The sequence below is a fragment of the Spea bombifrons genome, chromosome 5 (assembly GCF_027358695.1).
Source record: "Spea bombifrons isolate aSpeBom1 chromosome 5, aSpeBom1.2.pri, whole genome shotgun sequence".
In the NCBI taxonomy this organism is placed as follows: domain Eukaryota; kingdom Metazoa; phylum Chordata; class Amphibia; order Anura; family Pelobatidae; genus Spea; species Spea bombifrons.
The window spans coordinates 11,307,500-11,321,299 of NC_071091.1; the positions used below are offsets into that span (position 1 = coordinate 11,307,500).

The 13,800-nt window shown below is 42.2% G+C and overlaps 1 protein-coding gene across 1 annotated transcript in view; it reads left to right on the forward strand.

Moving 5' to 3' along the window:
- Window positions 1-622: 622 nt before the first annotated feature.
- Window positions 623-13,800, forward strand: part of MPP7 (MAGUK p55 scaffold protein 7) — a 143,174-nt gene continuing 129,996 nt past the window's right edge. Inside the window, exon 1 of the mRNA XM_053466014.1 lies at window positions 623-648. The gene's annotated coding sequence lies outside the window, so the exon portion shown is untranslated. The remainder of the gene's footprint in view (window positions 649-13,800) is intronic.

Here is a 13,800-nt window from a genome sequence, read left to right on the forward strand (position 1 = left end):
AGCAACACTGGTCCGTTGTAAAGTGCTTCACACTGGTCCTCCTCCTTATGATTCAATAGCTTGTAGAAACACCTTTAGCAGCAATAACTTGAAGTAATCATAAGTCAACTGCAGTGCGCTTGGAGTTCTTTATATTATATAAGGTGAAGATAAGGCTACATACATAAAAATATAAACAAGGCAAATTTATTTTTTCAATAAAAATAACATTATCCCAGGCAGCTAATAACATGGACATGTCACTGCCCGTTGCCTCGGTGACATGAGTACATTTACTGGGAACTGACACACATTAGTGCCCATAATTTCCTCTTTCATTCCTTATAGCGCTGAGCTTCTAGAAAAGAGGGTTTTCAGAGACCCACACAGCCCGCGCTCCCCGACACCTCTGACAGGAAAAACCAACAGCGGCGATTCAGGGGCGCGAGAGCGTCTGTGAGTAGGCGGGGCTTCCAAAACAGTAGCGAAACGCAGTAGTGTGGGCGGGGTTTCCAAAACGGCAGCGGAACGCATCGGTGTGGGCGTAGTCGTTGATGCCGCTTGGCGGGCGTGGCCAGGCTGAGAGGGAGTGACGCAGCGCGTCGTGGTGTCCGCCTGCGCTCTGCTGCGGAGATCCGGGACTCGGTGCTCGCAAGGATTCGGCTTACGGTGAGTGAACGCCGCTGCTTATGGGTTGTGTTCGCGCCAAGGCGTTAAGGTTATCGGGGGGCGAGCTGAGCGCTTCTCCCACCCTCTGCTGGAGGGCAGTGGGTGACAGGTACCTGTCCTCTGGGGAGGATGGAGCCCAGAGGACCCTCCCTGTCAGGACGCTCGGGGTTACGATGTGAGGCAGGGTCGCTTGTGCCTCATTCATAAGGGGTGAGGATGCTGCACGGTGCGTCCTGTCTGTGCACATGTAATGTGTGTATTGGCTGTGCCTCCCGGCTATTGGCTGCCTGCACACACTGTGTTTACTGGAGCACAATGCGCTGGGCTGTGTGTCACCCTGTGCACCGGGAGGGATCGTCAAGTCTGTTACTGTATGTAACTGTACTGTAATGGGATTTTCATTAACTCTGCCCTCCCCGGTACTGTATGCATCGTGTGTATATGCCTTCTACCCCAGTACTGTGTGCATTGGATGTATATATGTTCTGTCCCGGTACTGTGTGCATTGGATGTATATATGTTCTGCCCCGGTACTGTATGTGTTGCGTGTGTATATGCATTCTCCCCCGGTACTTTATGCGTTGCACTGGTATTGTATGTGTTGCGTGTGTATATGCATTCTGCCCTGGTACTGCATGTGTTGTGTGTGTAAATGCATTCTGGCCCGGTGTTGTATGCGTTGTGTGTGTATATTGTGTTTTTGTGCATTGTATATTGTGTGGTAATATAGTGAACTGGTTGTGGGTTACTGCCTGCATGCTAATGCGTGTATCATGTTCTCAGGGCTCAGTCTTGTGTACATGCATGTTCATGATCTGTTTTACAGACTGTGATTGTTTGTGCTTTGGATTATTTGGTGTTACAGTATACCGTATGCTGTGTATATGTGTTACAGCTTATTGTGTTCTATCTTAACTCCTGAATGTATTTTCCGTTTTAGCGCTTCTGCTTTAGAGCATACTGGCTTTCCATTCTCTGCGTTACACTATACTGTTTGCTCGTGTCCTGTGTGTTTAATGGGTCGATGCTCTGATCAGGCGTCGTGGCTGTTTGGAGTCATGGCAAATTGTAAGGAACGAGCTGGTAGGGTTTTGTGTAAATGATTTGTAAATTGTGATTGTGCTATCTTAATTACATCATACTTACTCCAGCAACAACCCCCTTGGCAAAGATACCCCAGTTGCTGCTGACCCTCTTGGGACTTTGTCAGTCTCTGTTTACATTGTCAATTAGAATTCGTATCCACCGCTGTACATTAAATACACAATAATAATATCAGACAGTTCTGATCAATAATATCTGACCAGGATGTGCATAGGCGTGTGCGCTGTATGTTTACATGAATAAACGCTTAGCGAGAGGCAGTGCTGCACCTGCTCTGGGGACGAGCTGACAGATCCCTTGGGATGGAAACGTTCTGTTTGTAACCCGTTGTCCAGCTGTACGCTGATCTCCTATTGTGCTCTGCCAATGACTGACAGACAGTGATAACCCGAGAAGGTGATTCAAGAATATCCTTGATGCCTCTTGTAGGAGGAGTGAGATCACAGAGGTCTCTGGTTCAGTTATAAGGATGCAGAATCATCCAACGTTCTACTCGAGATGCGATTTTATCTCCTGTCATGCTAAGGAAGAGTAAAATTAACATATTGGACGTTTTTTTGCCAGGGCACACATACGTTCCTGGTTGGCACATGTTAAGTGTTGCCCTGTACTCAGGGCCGGCCGAAGACTTAACGCCGCCTGGGGCGAAGTTTAAAACGCCGCCCCCCCCCCCGCCGACGTCGGGGGGGGGCATTTTAAACTTCGCCGACGCCATAATCTACGATTCCCCCCCCGGTACTTACCTTTAAACAGTCCTGCGGCGAGTCTCCCTGCTCTGCCACGGTCACTTCCGGTCACTTACATTGTACATTACACAAGTGCCCCGGAAAAATGGCCACTGTGGTCGCCTGTAATTTGTCAACAAAACGGACTCTTGTACTAATGGCCTTTTTTCTCCCAAAGCTGATTTATTTACTGATATGCCTTAACCCTTTGATAGATGTTCATAGGAATCCGCTTGCCTTGCACCCAATTAGAGGGCCCTTGTCTGACCGGTTTCATTGTACCTGGGGTTATACATTAGAAGAAGCAGTGTACACCCCTCGGGCGCTGTACAGGTTAAAATAAGTGAAAAGCTAAATACCTGGGCTGATGTAGCGTAACAGTGTCACGTTTGCTTGTTTTGCCCTTGACACTGACTGCGTTTTCTGCTGAACGTTGGTCAGACCGGTAGTATTTTGTTTGTCTTGGTGAGGATAGTTTGCAAATTCTTAGGGAGGCTGTAGTTGCGTTTTAGCGCCGGCTGATAGGAAGCAGAATGCAATAGAGCGCACAGCCATTCACGCTTACCAGCATAATCCTGTTGTGAGCCGAGTGGTGAAACGGAAGGTGGATTGAGAAATCATTTTGATATTTTCAGGATCTGCCGAGAATTGGTCAGTCACCACAAGGTGTCAAACGGGCTGTCTATATTCAGCCATTGAAGAGTGCTCTGTATCGTCTCCGAATCCTGTGTGGTCGACTGAATTTCTTGCCTTGTGGATTATTATTGTAAGTGGTTTCACATGCATTTAATTAACCTGCACAAAAGAAAATTTAAAGGGATCTTTGGCTGTTCTATGTATTAAAGGCCATGTTCAGTTTGGACAGGTAGATTCTTGTCCAGGTAAGATGTTGGTATGCATTTATGCTCAACTATCATCATCACACACACTGGTACTTTGTGTATCACAATAATTGTAACATGCAGTTAAAAAGGTGCTTTCAAACCATCGTAAACGTGTTAAGAATGTTTGTATGTGGGTGGTCCTATAACTTTGTTTCAAATTGCTCTGATCTAATCACTACCTCTGGAGAAGTTAATTTTATCTCATGTTCTGCCTTTTTATGGAGCTGATTCATACTGCAATAAATTATTAAAGACTGTAGTGAATCAGTCCTGTTGAATAATGCATTGTGGTTTAGTATAAGACGTAGTGGCAAGGAGTAAAGACGGTGCCGTTGTACATTGACTTAATTACCAGCTTTTCACACTTCCATCACGTCTTCGTTTTTGAACAGATCTCAAGTGACATCATGGCAGGTTCAAATTTGGATAATTTTGTATTACCATTGTTATTAATGTGACGCTGCCTATTCTTGTCCGTTTAAACAACCTTCCCATGTGTATTTTTGGGCACGCTTTCTAACCTTTTATTATGGCTTTAGAGAAAGATGCAATGGTTATAGGGAGTCCAAAACTTTACTTTGTCTGCTTCGCTGTAATTCAGAATGTTCACAATCATTCACCAAAATCTGCAATACCATAATTACATTACAAAGTCCCTACTTTCAGAGCATATAATGGAATCTGGTGCTTTGTTTAGGCTATAGATGTCCGGCCCCCTCCCAAATGGTTGTTTTTCATCTTGTAAATATCAGGGTTCAGTTATTTGACATCATCTTTTTTTCTGGATGTTTGAGGACCCCCCGTATTCTAAAATCATAAATGGTTTACAGAACATGCTCACTGTTTCAGGTACAGAACAAATAATATCATCAGTGTTATAATACCTATAGAAAGGCAATAACCTGCTGGCTTAGTAATTTTACTCCAATAAACAATATGTCTGGATTTGAGGGCACTTGCAGGCCCGGCGCATATAATACACTTACACAAATACAATGGGGAATATGTATAAAAAGTAATTCAGCTACAGAGTTTGAAAAGTGGTCTTATCACCATAGCAACCAATCGGTCCTTCCTGCTGAGTGGACCATTCCCTTAGTCGCTACAGTGATAAGACAACTTTTCAAACTTTCCACAAAACTAAATTTTTTATATATAATCCCAAATGATCTTTTGGGGTATAAGAAGACGGAAAAAAAAAGAATGACATCCGTGCCACACCAGTGCATTTCGTTATCACATTGATCATCCTGGGCTGGCAATGGGGATTAATTACCAATACGATGAGAATAAATAATTAAAAATAAATAAAACAAACTGTTATGTATGTCACATAGGTACCGTTGTCAATAATATTATAAGTACACATTATTAAGAAATACACTTTGCATGTAACATTGTGTCTGGTGTGTATGGTGCTTGCATTTTTTTTTCATTGCAGATAGTTTATATTGTGTGTGTATATATAATAAAATATTTTGAACTAAGAGCCCCCTACAAAAGACCAAACACCACCCTTGCAGAGGAGAAGTCAGGGTTATTATTATTTTTACAGCGTGTAGCACTTGCCATGGGGTCTTTTTCCGTGTTTATCCCGTTAACATCAACCATCCGTGCAGGGCATGTCCTCCTTCCTCTTGTTTTTTGGCTTGTGCCAAAAATCCACTCATTTGTTAATTCATTGCTGACACCCTGTTGTGTTTCACCAGGGGAACGTTTTAATATTGGAGGCAGTAGTTTCCATTGTTGGCTTAGTCAAATGTTTTCAGGATGCAAATGTACTCGTTAGACCTTTGTTGTTGTGACTGTCTAGATCTGGCAGAAACAAGACTATTCCCGTCATTTGTGTTATCAGAAACCATTAAAGAAGCGGGCTTTGTCATAGAGGCTGAGTATAACCCCGAATTAGCCACCAAATATATGTAACAACTTCTAAATGAGTTTATGGATCATCTTTAATTTTAATCCTGATGTAACTTCTCTGTACAATCAGGTTCTGGCATATCTACCTTCCCTTTCTGTGGATACCATGTCTTATTTAAAGACAAGTTAATCAGATCCTTCTATATGCCTTGTTATACCCCAATTCATGTGAAAACAATACTGTTAGGTGCATTTCCAACCCTGTGCTGTGCTTGAAGGTAGTGTTTAAAACAGCAGACATATGCAACTATGGATAAGGAATCAAAATTGATCTATCTTATGTCTGTCTGCACATGCCTTAGCTGTGTCATTGGCACGTATGTATTTTATATGATAGATGTCACTGGGTTGCTTACATAGTTTTATAAACTATTTATTATATGACATCATTTTCTGTTCTAATAATATCTGGCATGTATAATAATGTTTTCTTGGGAGGTGTGGATATCATTTGTGTGGCTAATATAAAAAACAGGCTTATGTTTTATATGGACACAATGTATTATTGGGTAGACCAGCAATATTTTTCCTCATCAGAATGGGCTTGTCATGCTGCAAATGGCACGGCAGTGTTTCTCCATATGTTGTATGCCCCCCCCCAGTTGTACTTCTGGTCTAGGGGTTAAGTCAAAACCTTTTTAAATAGAAAACTTAATGTAGGTAATTAAGGAGCGTTTCATGTGGGTTGGGTTGAAGAAATCAGGTACTTGGTTATTTGGAAGAACAGTGCGACCCACTGCCGTAGGGCACGCGTGAGCCGTATACATTTATTACTAAAGGAGTTACTAAAGGCCTAGCTAATGCTATGATGGGCAACACCTGAAGGAAACTGCGACAAGAACATTATTACCTTTTACAGGATTGAGTCTTTAATGGTTGGAGACTTGTGGTCGGAAGGCTTGAATATTTTAAAGTTGATCAAAAATCAACAAAACCAAGGAAAATGCTTGTGGTCCAGCATGTTTTTTTCTTCTTCTTCTTCCCGCTTTCTCGCCAAGTCAACCCCTGCTAGTGGTGAGCGTGGGCTGGTTAAGGCCCACTGAGCTCCAGGATCGAGAGGCTCCCCTTACAGCTGCTCTTCAACCTACCGATGCAGAATGTTATGGTATATCTTCATATCACAGCATTCTGATTAAGGGCAAAATGGTAAGGGGTATTTTATGTGTTCTGATTTGCACCAATAACCATAGAAACTATTGCTGATTGATCCCCATTCAGAACTTTGCACAAGAGGTCTTTATCAGTAGAACCATAAATGTTTCAGTGGGATAAGCTTTTTGTGTCGGGGTGATTGATCTCATCATTGTAACACTTTACTGAGGGTCAATAAAGCTGTCACAGAACATCTAAACATTTAGCAGGTACTCAGGAGGTTTTTACAACCATCAAATCGCCACCTGTGAGTAGAGTTCCATGAATGAGTAAAGTCATTGACAAGATAGCTTCGTTTTAGCAGCCTAATGGTCTATTTAAAGCTGTGTTAGGGGTGCCCGCAGTCTTTGTTTTACATCAGCTCAATTTTAGACGCGATTTCAAGTGCCATTATGACATGTTTTCCTATCCATTCAAATACATTCACACGCACTATGGAGCGGCACTGTAAAATATATAATCCTGCCAGGTTTTGTGTAAAGCCATACCGGTTAGAGAACTATGTTGTGTATGCCTTTAATCCAATTGATTAGACATGGCAATCATTGTTATTTCTATGAAGATTGGGTAACATAACTCCATTTATAGCTTTAATTTGCATTCAATTTGAAATCTGAGTTAGACTTAAATTCAACGTACATCTTTTTACCCAATGTAAGTACGAGGGTCCTGCTTCATTACATTTTTATGGCAATTGTGAACGTTGAGGTATTCAGCTACTTTGCTTCCACAAAGAGGAGGCAGTAATTACCAGCCCACTCTTTTAGCCCATATCAGCGCTATGAATGATAAGGTCCCCCCTGAGTGTGCGTGGGAATGAGGGTTCGTTTCCTGCTCCACGGGGAGGCATTACACAGGTATTGAAGTAGCAGGATCTGTGAGCGTACACATCCCAACATGGAAGGCACAGATCTTACATGCCTTTAATCCTTGGCAGATGTTTCTGCAGGGTCCCTGTTGAATACAGACAAGGTTTTATTCCTTTCTGTTTGCATCAGAATAGAGAGCAGATGGAACAAATGTATAAGTAACAATCCAAGGCACTGGCATTGTCTTCTGATTGCTCCTGTACTAATATATCAGCTAGGGCTTTGTTCTGCAGTTGAACCCTTCTGCCGTGTTCTGTGTAAGAAAAACAGATCCCAGAGCTATTACCTACTAATGCTGACATCCATTTGTCTCCTCCGGGAATTAACTGCTATTGGACTAATAGCAACATTTGCCTCTTCTGTGCTGGACTTCTAGAATAATTTACGTTCTGTAGTTTCATTTTTTTTTTTTATTGCACTTGAAAAAATATTTGTTACAAATTATTGGCATCATACTGATCCCGTGGTGTTTTCTGGAGTGGTTGCACTGGGGGGGGGGTTTATGTACGCTCTCTGTCTACCCATTGTACAGCATACCTAATATCGATAACTGTAATCGTTCATACCAGTAGGGATAAGCGCTAATATATAAAATTACATTTTTTTTATTGTGCATTTCTTACCTGTCATGGCATGAAGGGGCACGCCAGCTTTTTACAGGCAAAGAAAGCTCACGATCTGTGCGTAGAGTTCTGTGTTAATTTAAATGAATACCTTTTATGGATTTTATAATCAGTGGTGAGATTGCGAGTCTGAAAGGCTGTGTATTAGCGGCACGTTATACTTGCCTAATTCTTTACCCATTACAGCCAGAGGGAGAATGCATTGCATTAGCTTCCACATTAATGAAAATTCATTCTTTTAGTAAACGTCGCCAGTATTACGGAGTCATTTCCAAGGTGCGATTTGTCTGATAGTTTGCATAACAGCGGGGCGTTCTTATGGCTGATTACGAAGCGCCATTGATGTTCGTGACCTCTGTTACTTCTGACGGCAGATACATGTGGAATGTTTTGCTCAGATTGACCAAAGAATCCCGTTGTTCTGCCAAGTAATAGTGAGATATACACGCCATAAGATCCAGCCCTTGTGATATTTTTGGGCTCTTCTCCCAACATCCATCAACCCACCCGAACGTATGTTTAAAGGGAACAGAACTGTGGCTTATGCTGCATCTGTTTCTCTTCCCAATCCTACGTTTGATTGTTCGGGGCAGTGGATGTACCTGTGTTTCCACACTGTGTGCTTTAGGGACAGCTGGCTTCCTGTTTTTAGGATTTGCATGCATAGTTATTCCTCCCCTTTCTGTTAATCAGCTTAAGGGGAGTGGTAGTTAAAGTCTCACAGAGTTTGTACCGGTCGATGAGGTGATCTGAGATTTGAGAACGGGAAGCTACTTTGGTGTTTTTCCGCCATTTAAGTTGATGACTTAAAAATATTTACATGAATTCCAAAAACAAAAAACACAATCCTTAGCTGGATTTAAAAAGCAGCATCTCCTCCTTAAATACAAAAATACCATTAAAAAGGCTGCCTGGGGCTAGACGTGTGGGGCATTTACATACGTTATGAAACTGTTTAAATATACCTGGTGATTGACACTACAAAGTTCCCAATGTATACAATTCTTACAAACAATGTCAGAAGAGTCAAACCAGGTCTCTTTTCTTGTCTCCTTTCTGTCGGCTGACAGGTAAAAACACAGCGTCCAAAATGAAACAGGCTTCGATTATTTCCTTTTAGTGCTGGGTCATTCGTATCCTCTCTGACATATTTGGATTCGTTAGGGCATACTTGGTCATCTGAACACCCAAATGCTTTTTCTCTAGCAAACAGATTAAGTGGCAGAACTCCAAGGTGTCAGACAGCCGCTGGCTCTGGGCATGCTGGTATAAACTTTTAAAGGGATAGTATAATGCCCCAGACACCCTGACCAAAAAGTACTAAATAAAGTACTTGAATATGCCCTAAATAAAAATAATAATAAATAAGATTATTTTGGGGAGAAGCTGCAGCTCTCCTCCTCTTACATGGCCTGCACTAAGCTAAATGCAGTACTTTGACATGTTTTCTTCTTCATAAGCAGTGCTGGGGCCATTAGTCTGTCCCTTTTTAATACGGGGGTGGGGGTTAAACATGCATAGAATAGGCCTATGGCCTTTCCCTACTCTGTACAACTTTTCTGCTCAATATAGTTAAAAACAGATTTCTTGCCCGTTTCTTTAATCTGTTCTGGTTCCTGTAAATTATTGATTTTTTACATTCATTCCATCGCAAAGTTCTAGAGGACGAAAACTTGATTATTTCCTCGTTCAGCTCAGGGAGTAGATTTTCGACATTTCTGGCTTAGAAGTACACTCCACAAAATCTGGGCCGGATGCCAAGGAACGCCTCTAGGGTGAACGGCTCAGGTAATGTCCTGATTTGGCAGCCTCTTCCTATAAAGGGATGTAATGGGTAAATCTGCTTGGTTTGTGTGTTTAACATACCTTTTTATGTAAAATGCAGAGTAATCATCTTAGATACATCAGCATTTTTCTGGTTAATTATATTTAAAAAAACACAAAAACCTCATTGCTCGCTATCAGAAGATCTTCATAAGAGACAGTAGCTGGGGGTGATTTGTGGCACACGATAACAGTAATATCTGGTTATTATTAGTATTAGCTGTATTCAAAACTCTTAGATCGTCTGTTACAAGAAGCTTGTGCCCTGCTTTGTCTTTTTCAGGAAGGGCCCAATAGAAGCATATATTTAAGATACCGAAGAATAATATGATTAATATGAGGTATTATGGACAAACCAAAAATATTGATGGACGCACCTCAATTGAGTCCTCTTGCATGTTTATTTTTTATTAGGTGATCAGCGCACATGATTCAAATTAAGTGTTAATATTTAATTTTAATATATTTTAACGGTGAAATGGATGGCCTTTGATCTGCCTCCCAAACCAGAAAGTCTGAGTGAAAGTGACTGTAAGCATGTATTCACTAACTTCTCTTATACAAGCCTAGTCAGGGGTCTTTCTCCTGTTTAATGCGTTGTGATATCAGGAAGCTAAACTCTATGTTCTTTGTGTGCTAGTTGTGTTTGATATCAAGGGGTTAAGAAAATGCCCCAAACAAGGTTCTCACATCATATAGTGACTTATGCAACAAAAGAAATCAAGCGCCGGCAGGTTAGTGAATTAATTTAGGACTTTTCTCCCACACCCACTACCAGCAAATGAACTGGCTTTATTAAAACACTGAATGTGAAATACAGCTATAATACCGAAACTAGTAAAATGGTTTGGATTTAGAATGGTCAGTCATGTTGCCTCCGAGGCCATCCTACTAGCCCCAGGACAAGATGTCTCCTAGGGCAGACTGCCTGTACTGTCTGGATTTCCTCAGGCCAGGACTCCCGGGACTCCATGTGTAAATGGCTTGTGGCCCTTTCTATGACTTGTAGGACTTGCTCACGCTCAGCTGAACCACTTTCTATTCTGCGTAACAGTTCCCCCAGTCCAGGCGGTGCGGATCTCTCTCAAATCAGGACTGTGAAAACTATAATGACCCGAGTATGAGTTGTATGTCCCAATACGACTTAAGATGTCTTGAATGATCTACAAATGATCTTCCGAGATTATAAACCATGTGCTAATCAAAGAAACAAACAGTTAATATGCCTTGTTTTAATAAAGCGCCCGGCTGGTGGTTACTTACTGCGCGGCTGGGCCTGCATTAAATACGGCTCGTTCGTGTTGAAATACTCAGAATGTATTCATTGTGCTGGCTACGTGGAATCATGGCTTGTAAAAAAAATACATCTAAATATATCTGCTCTTAAGTCTCGATGTTTTGAAGCAGCCAATCGGTGGCGTTACTCCATGCTCCCTTTGAAATAAGTAGGGGTGCTTTTTATACGTGCGCGGATTGTCTTGTTAAGCCCTTTGGAACTCTTATGAGATCCAGCGCTGGAGCCGGAGTACGTGTCCTGGACGTTTTGGAACCTCCAGCCCTGGAAGGTCTGATATCTCATATCAGTTTTCCATGCCAGCAGTGAGCTCGGCTTTCTGTTGGCTTGAATGGTGTCAAAATGCTTTGAGGACAGGGGTATCTATCTCGGTCCTCAAGGGCTTGTACGGTTTCTGTTCTTATGCACCCAGACAATTAACAAGGTGTATAAACGAGCAATGTGCTAGTTTTTATATTGAAAACAAGCCCCATGGGCCTGTAATATTACCCCTCCGTGAGAAAGCAGGGCAACGGAGAATCGGGAGCTTTGTATCTTTTCAATACTTATTTTCACAGAAGAGTCCGTGTTCTGAAAAGGGCAATGTAACGTAAGATGTAACAATTGTTCACTATATTGTTATCCCTGTATAGGTTAGTGCTATAGAGGGTTAAACTTTGTAATATAGCTGGTCTGACTTTGTACAAAGTGCCATGTTGACCCGATCATTACATTTCCCCAAAACTTTCAATAAAGTTTTTTTTACAATATAAAAAATATAAAAATTGGGTGCATCTATAAATGAGACTTTAATACTCAAATGCATCCAAATGTAATGTCGGTGGCGAGGCTGACATAAATGAAGTTATTCTGGTCACAGGGAGTTGAGCCATTTGGGGGATATATTCAGACGCAAAAAAAAAAAAAGATGCAAAATGGTCTAATTACCATAGAAACCAAAGGGATGCTCCGATCAGCAGGAACATCCCGTGGTGATAAGACCCCTTTGCACCGGCACATCAGTCTCACTTTGTGTGTTCGTCATTTCCCATGACAGGTGAGGCTTCTGTGTGATTTCTAGTCCAGTAACCAAGGGTTTTATTTTATTTTGCTAATGTCCTTCCTGGCAAGTCTGAAATCCGTGTGGTATGTGAAACATGTGCCGAGGTTCGCAGGTAGCCGAGCTTTCAGAGTCGCCTGCCCTGCTTTGCACCCGCGTGTGTTTTTTCAGGTGCCTTGACCTTGATCTTCCTCTGTGAAGAAATTCCTATGGTAATGATGCAGAATGTGCTCCGTCAGCCTCCGCTGTGAGTCCTTTCTCGCTGTCTGTGGGCTTCTATTAAAAGCTTCTAGAATGAAAAGGCTTTTGTCTCCACCTCTCCGCTGGTTTATGGAACTTAATGTGCTTTTAGCCACACTTGCCTGCCCTCCCTGTAGGCTGTTAATTGCACAGAATTGAAACCTGTAGCCTGTTATCTGCCAAACCATTGTTATTACACTAATACATCTTGTATTGCAACTCTCATGACCCTCAGCAAGGTAAAGTACAGTTGTTGGCCTGAGTGGTGTCAAAATACTTCGTGGACAGGTCCTCAAGGTAACAAGCAAAAATGATGTCACATTGTGCCTGATCTTCTAAGTGCGGTTCATATATATACGTGTAAACATTGCACCATGCGTGTGCATGAACCATATGGGGTTATACATAAAATGCATTCATCCGCTTCCCTAATTCATGCCTGTTGTGCAGGTCCCCTTGAAGCATTTTAATCCGGAATTACTTTGTTTCCTGAAGCGAGAGTTTGCAGAATTGTGGTTTTAACTCCTAGGTTGAACGAGATATTAGGCAGACCCAGCGAGAGGGAGGTTTACATCACTTCTTCATAAACCCGCTGGTTTTACATTCAGGCCGTCATCAACATGCACTTTATTCAGGGCCGTAACTTCCATATCCCGAGAAGGGAAGCTGCAGCCAGCACTGCAAGGCGAAAGGCCCGGCAGCAACACCCAGAAGCAAATGTGACGTCGGTACATTATGGGCTGTCCAACCCCGACCCAGGCACCATAGTGTCACCTTATATTAACTTAATGTGCATAGAGCGATTGATCGGCATCCTGTCCTAAGCTGCCCCTGGGCCAATTTGATGCTCCCACAGGTTTCAACGCAGCCAAAATTGACGCGGATCGCGGAGCCGTCGCGCATCATTGCGCTTTTCCTGCATCTTCTAAATGTCTATTAAAGTACTCATTGTTCTTTGATGCTGTTGGCGAGGCTGTGTGGGGTTCTAGACTGTACCTGGACTTGGCTACAGAGAAAAGTTAGCTAAACAATTTAACGCTTATTGTAAATCCATCTTCTGTTACCCCGCGAGTGTAATGCAATAACTAAGGAGATGTTCCTCGCAAGCAATTACAATGAGAGCAAATGTCTTCCTAATGAAGCCCTCCGGGTTACTTCATTGCTCTTATAATACCTCGAGCAGAATTCATTATGAGACGAGTTCTAAAGTTACAAGAGCAATGAAGTGCAATTAATTGACTCCAGGAGATGACGGAGTTTCATTATAGATTGCGTGAGACTCGACTTCCATTGTTTATCAATCAAGCCCGGGTGATGGTGTTAAATGGGACTTCTTACGGTGGATTGATATTGATGTTTGATAAAGGCATTGAAGGTCAGCTGTAGTGATATAAGAATATACTGTACTGGGGTGAAAAAAGCTAAAGGGTAAACCTGGGCAAAAGCCAAGGTCTTTTCCCACAGGAGCAACGATG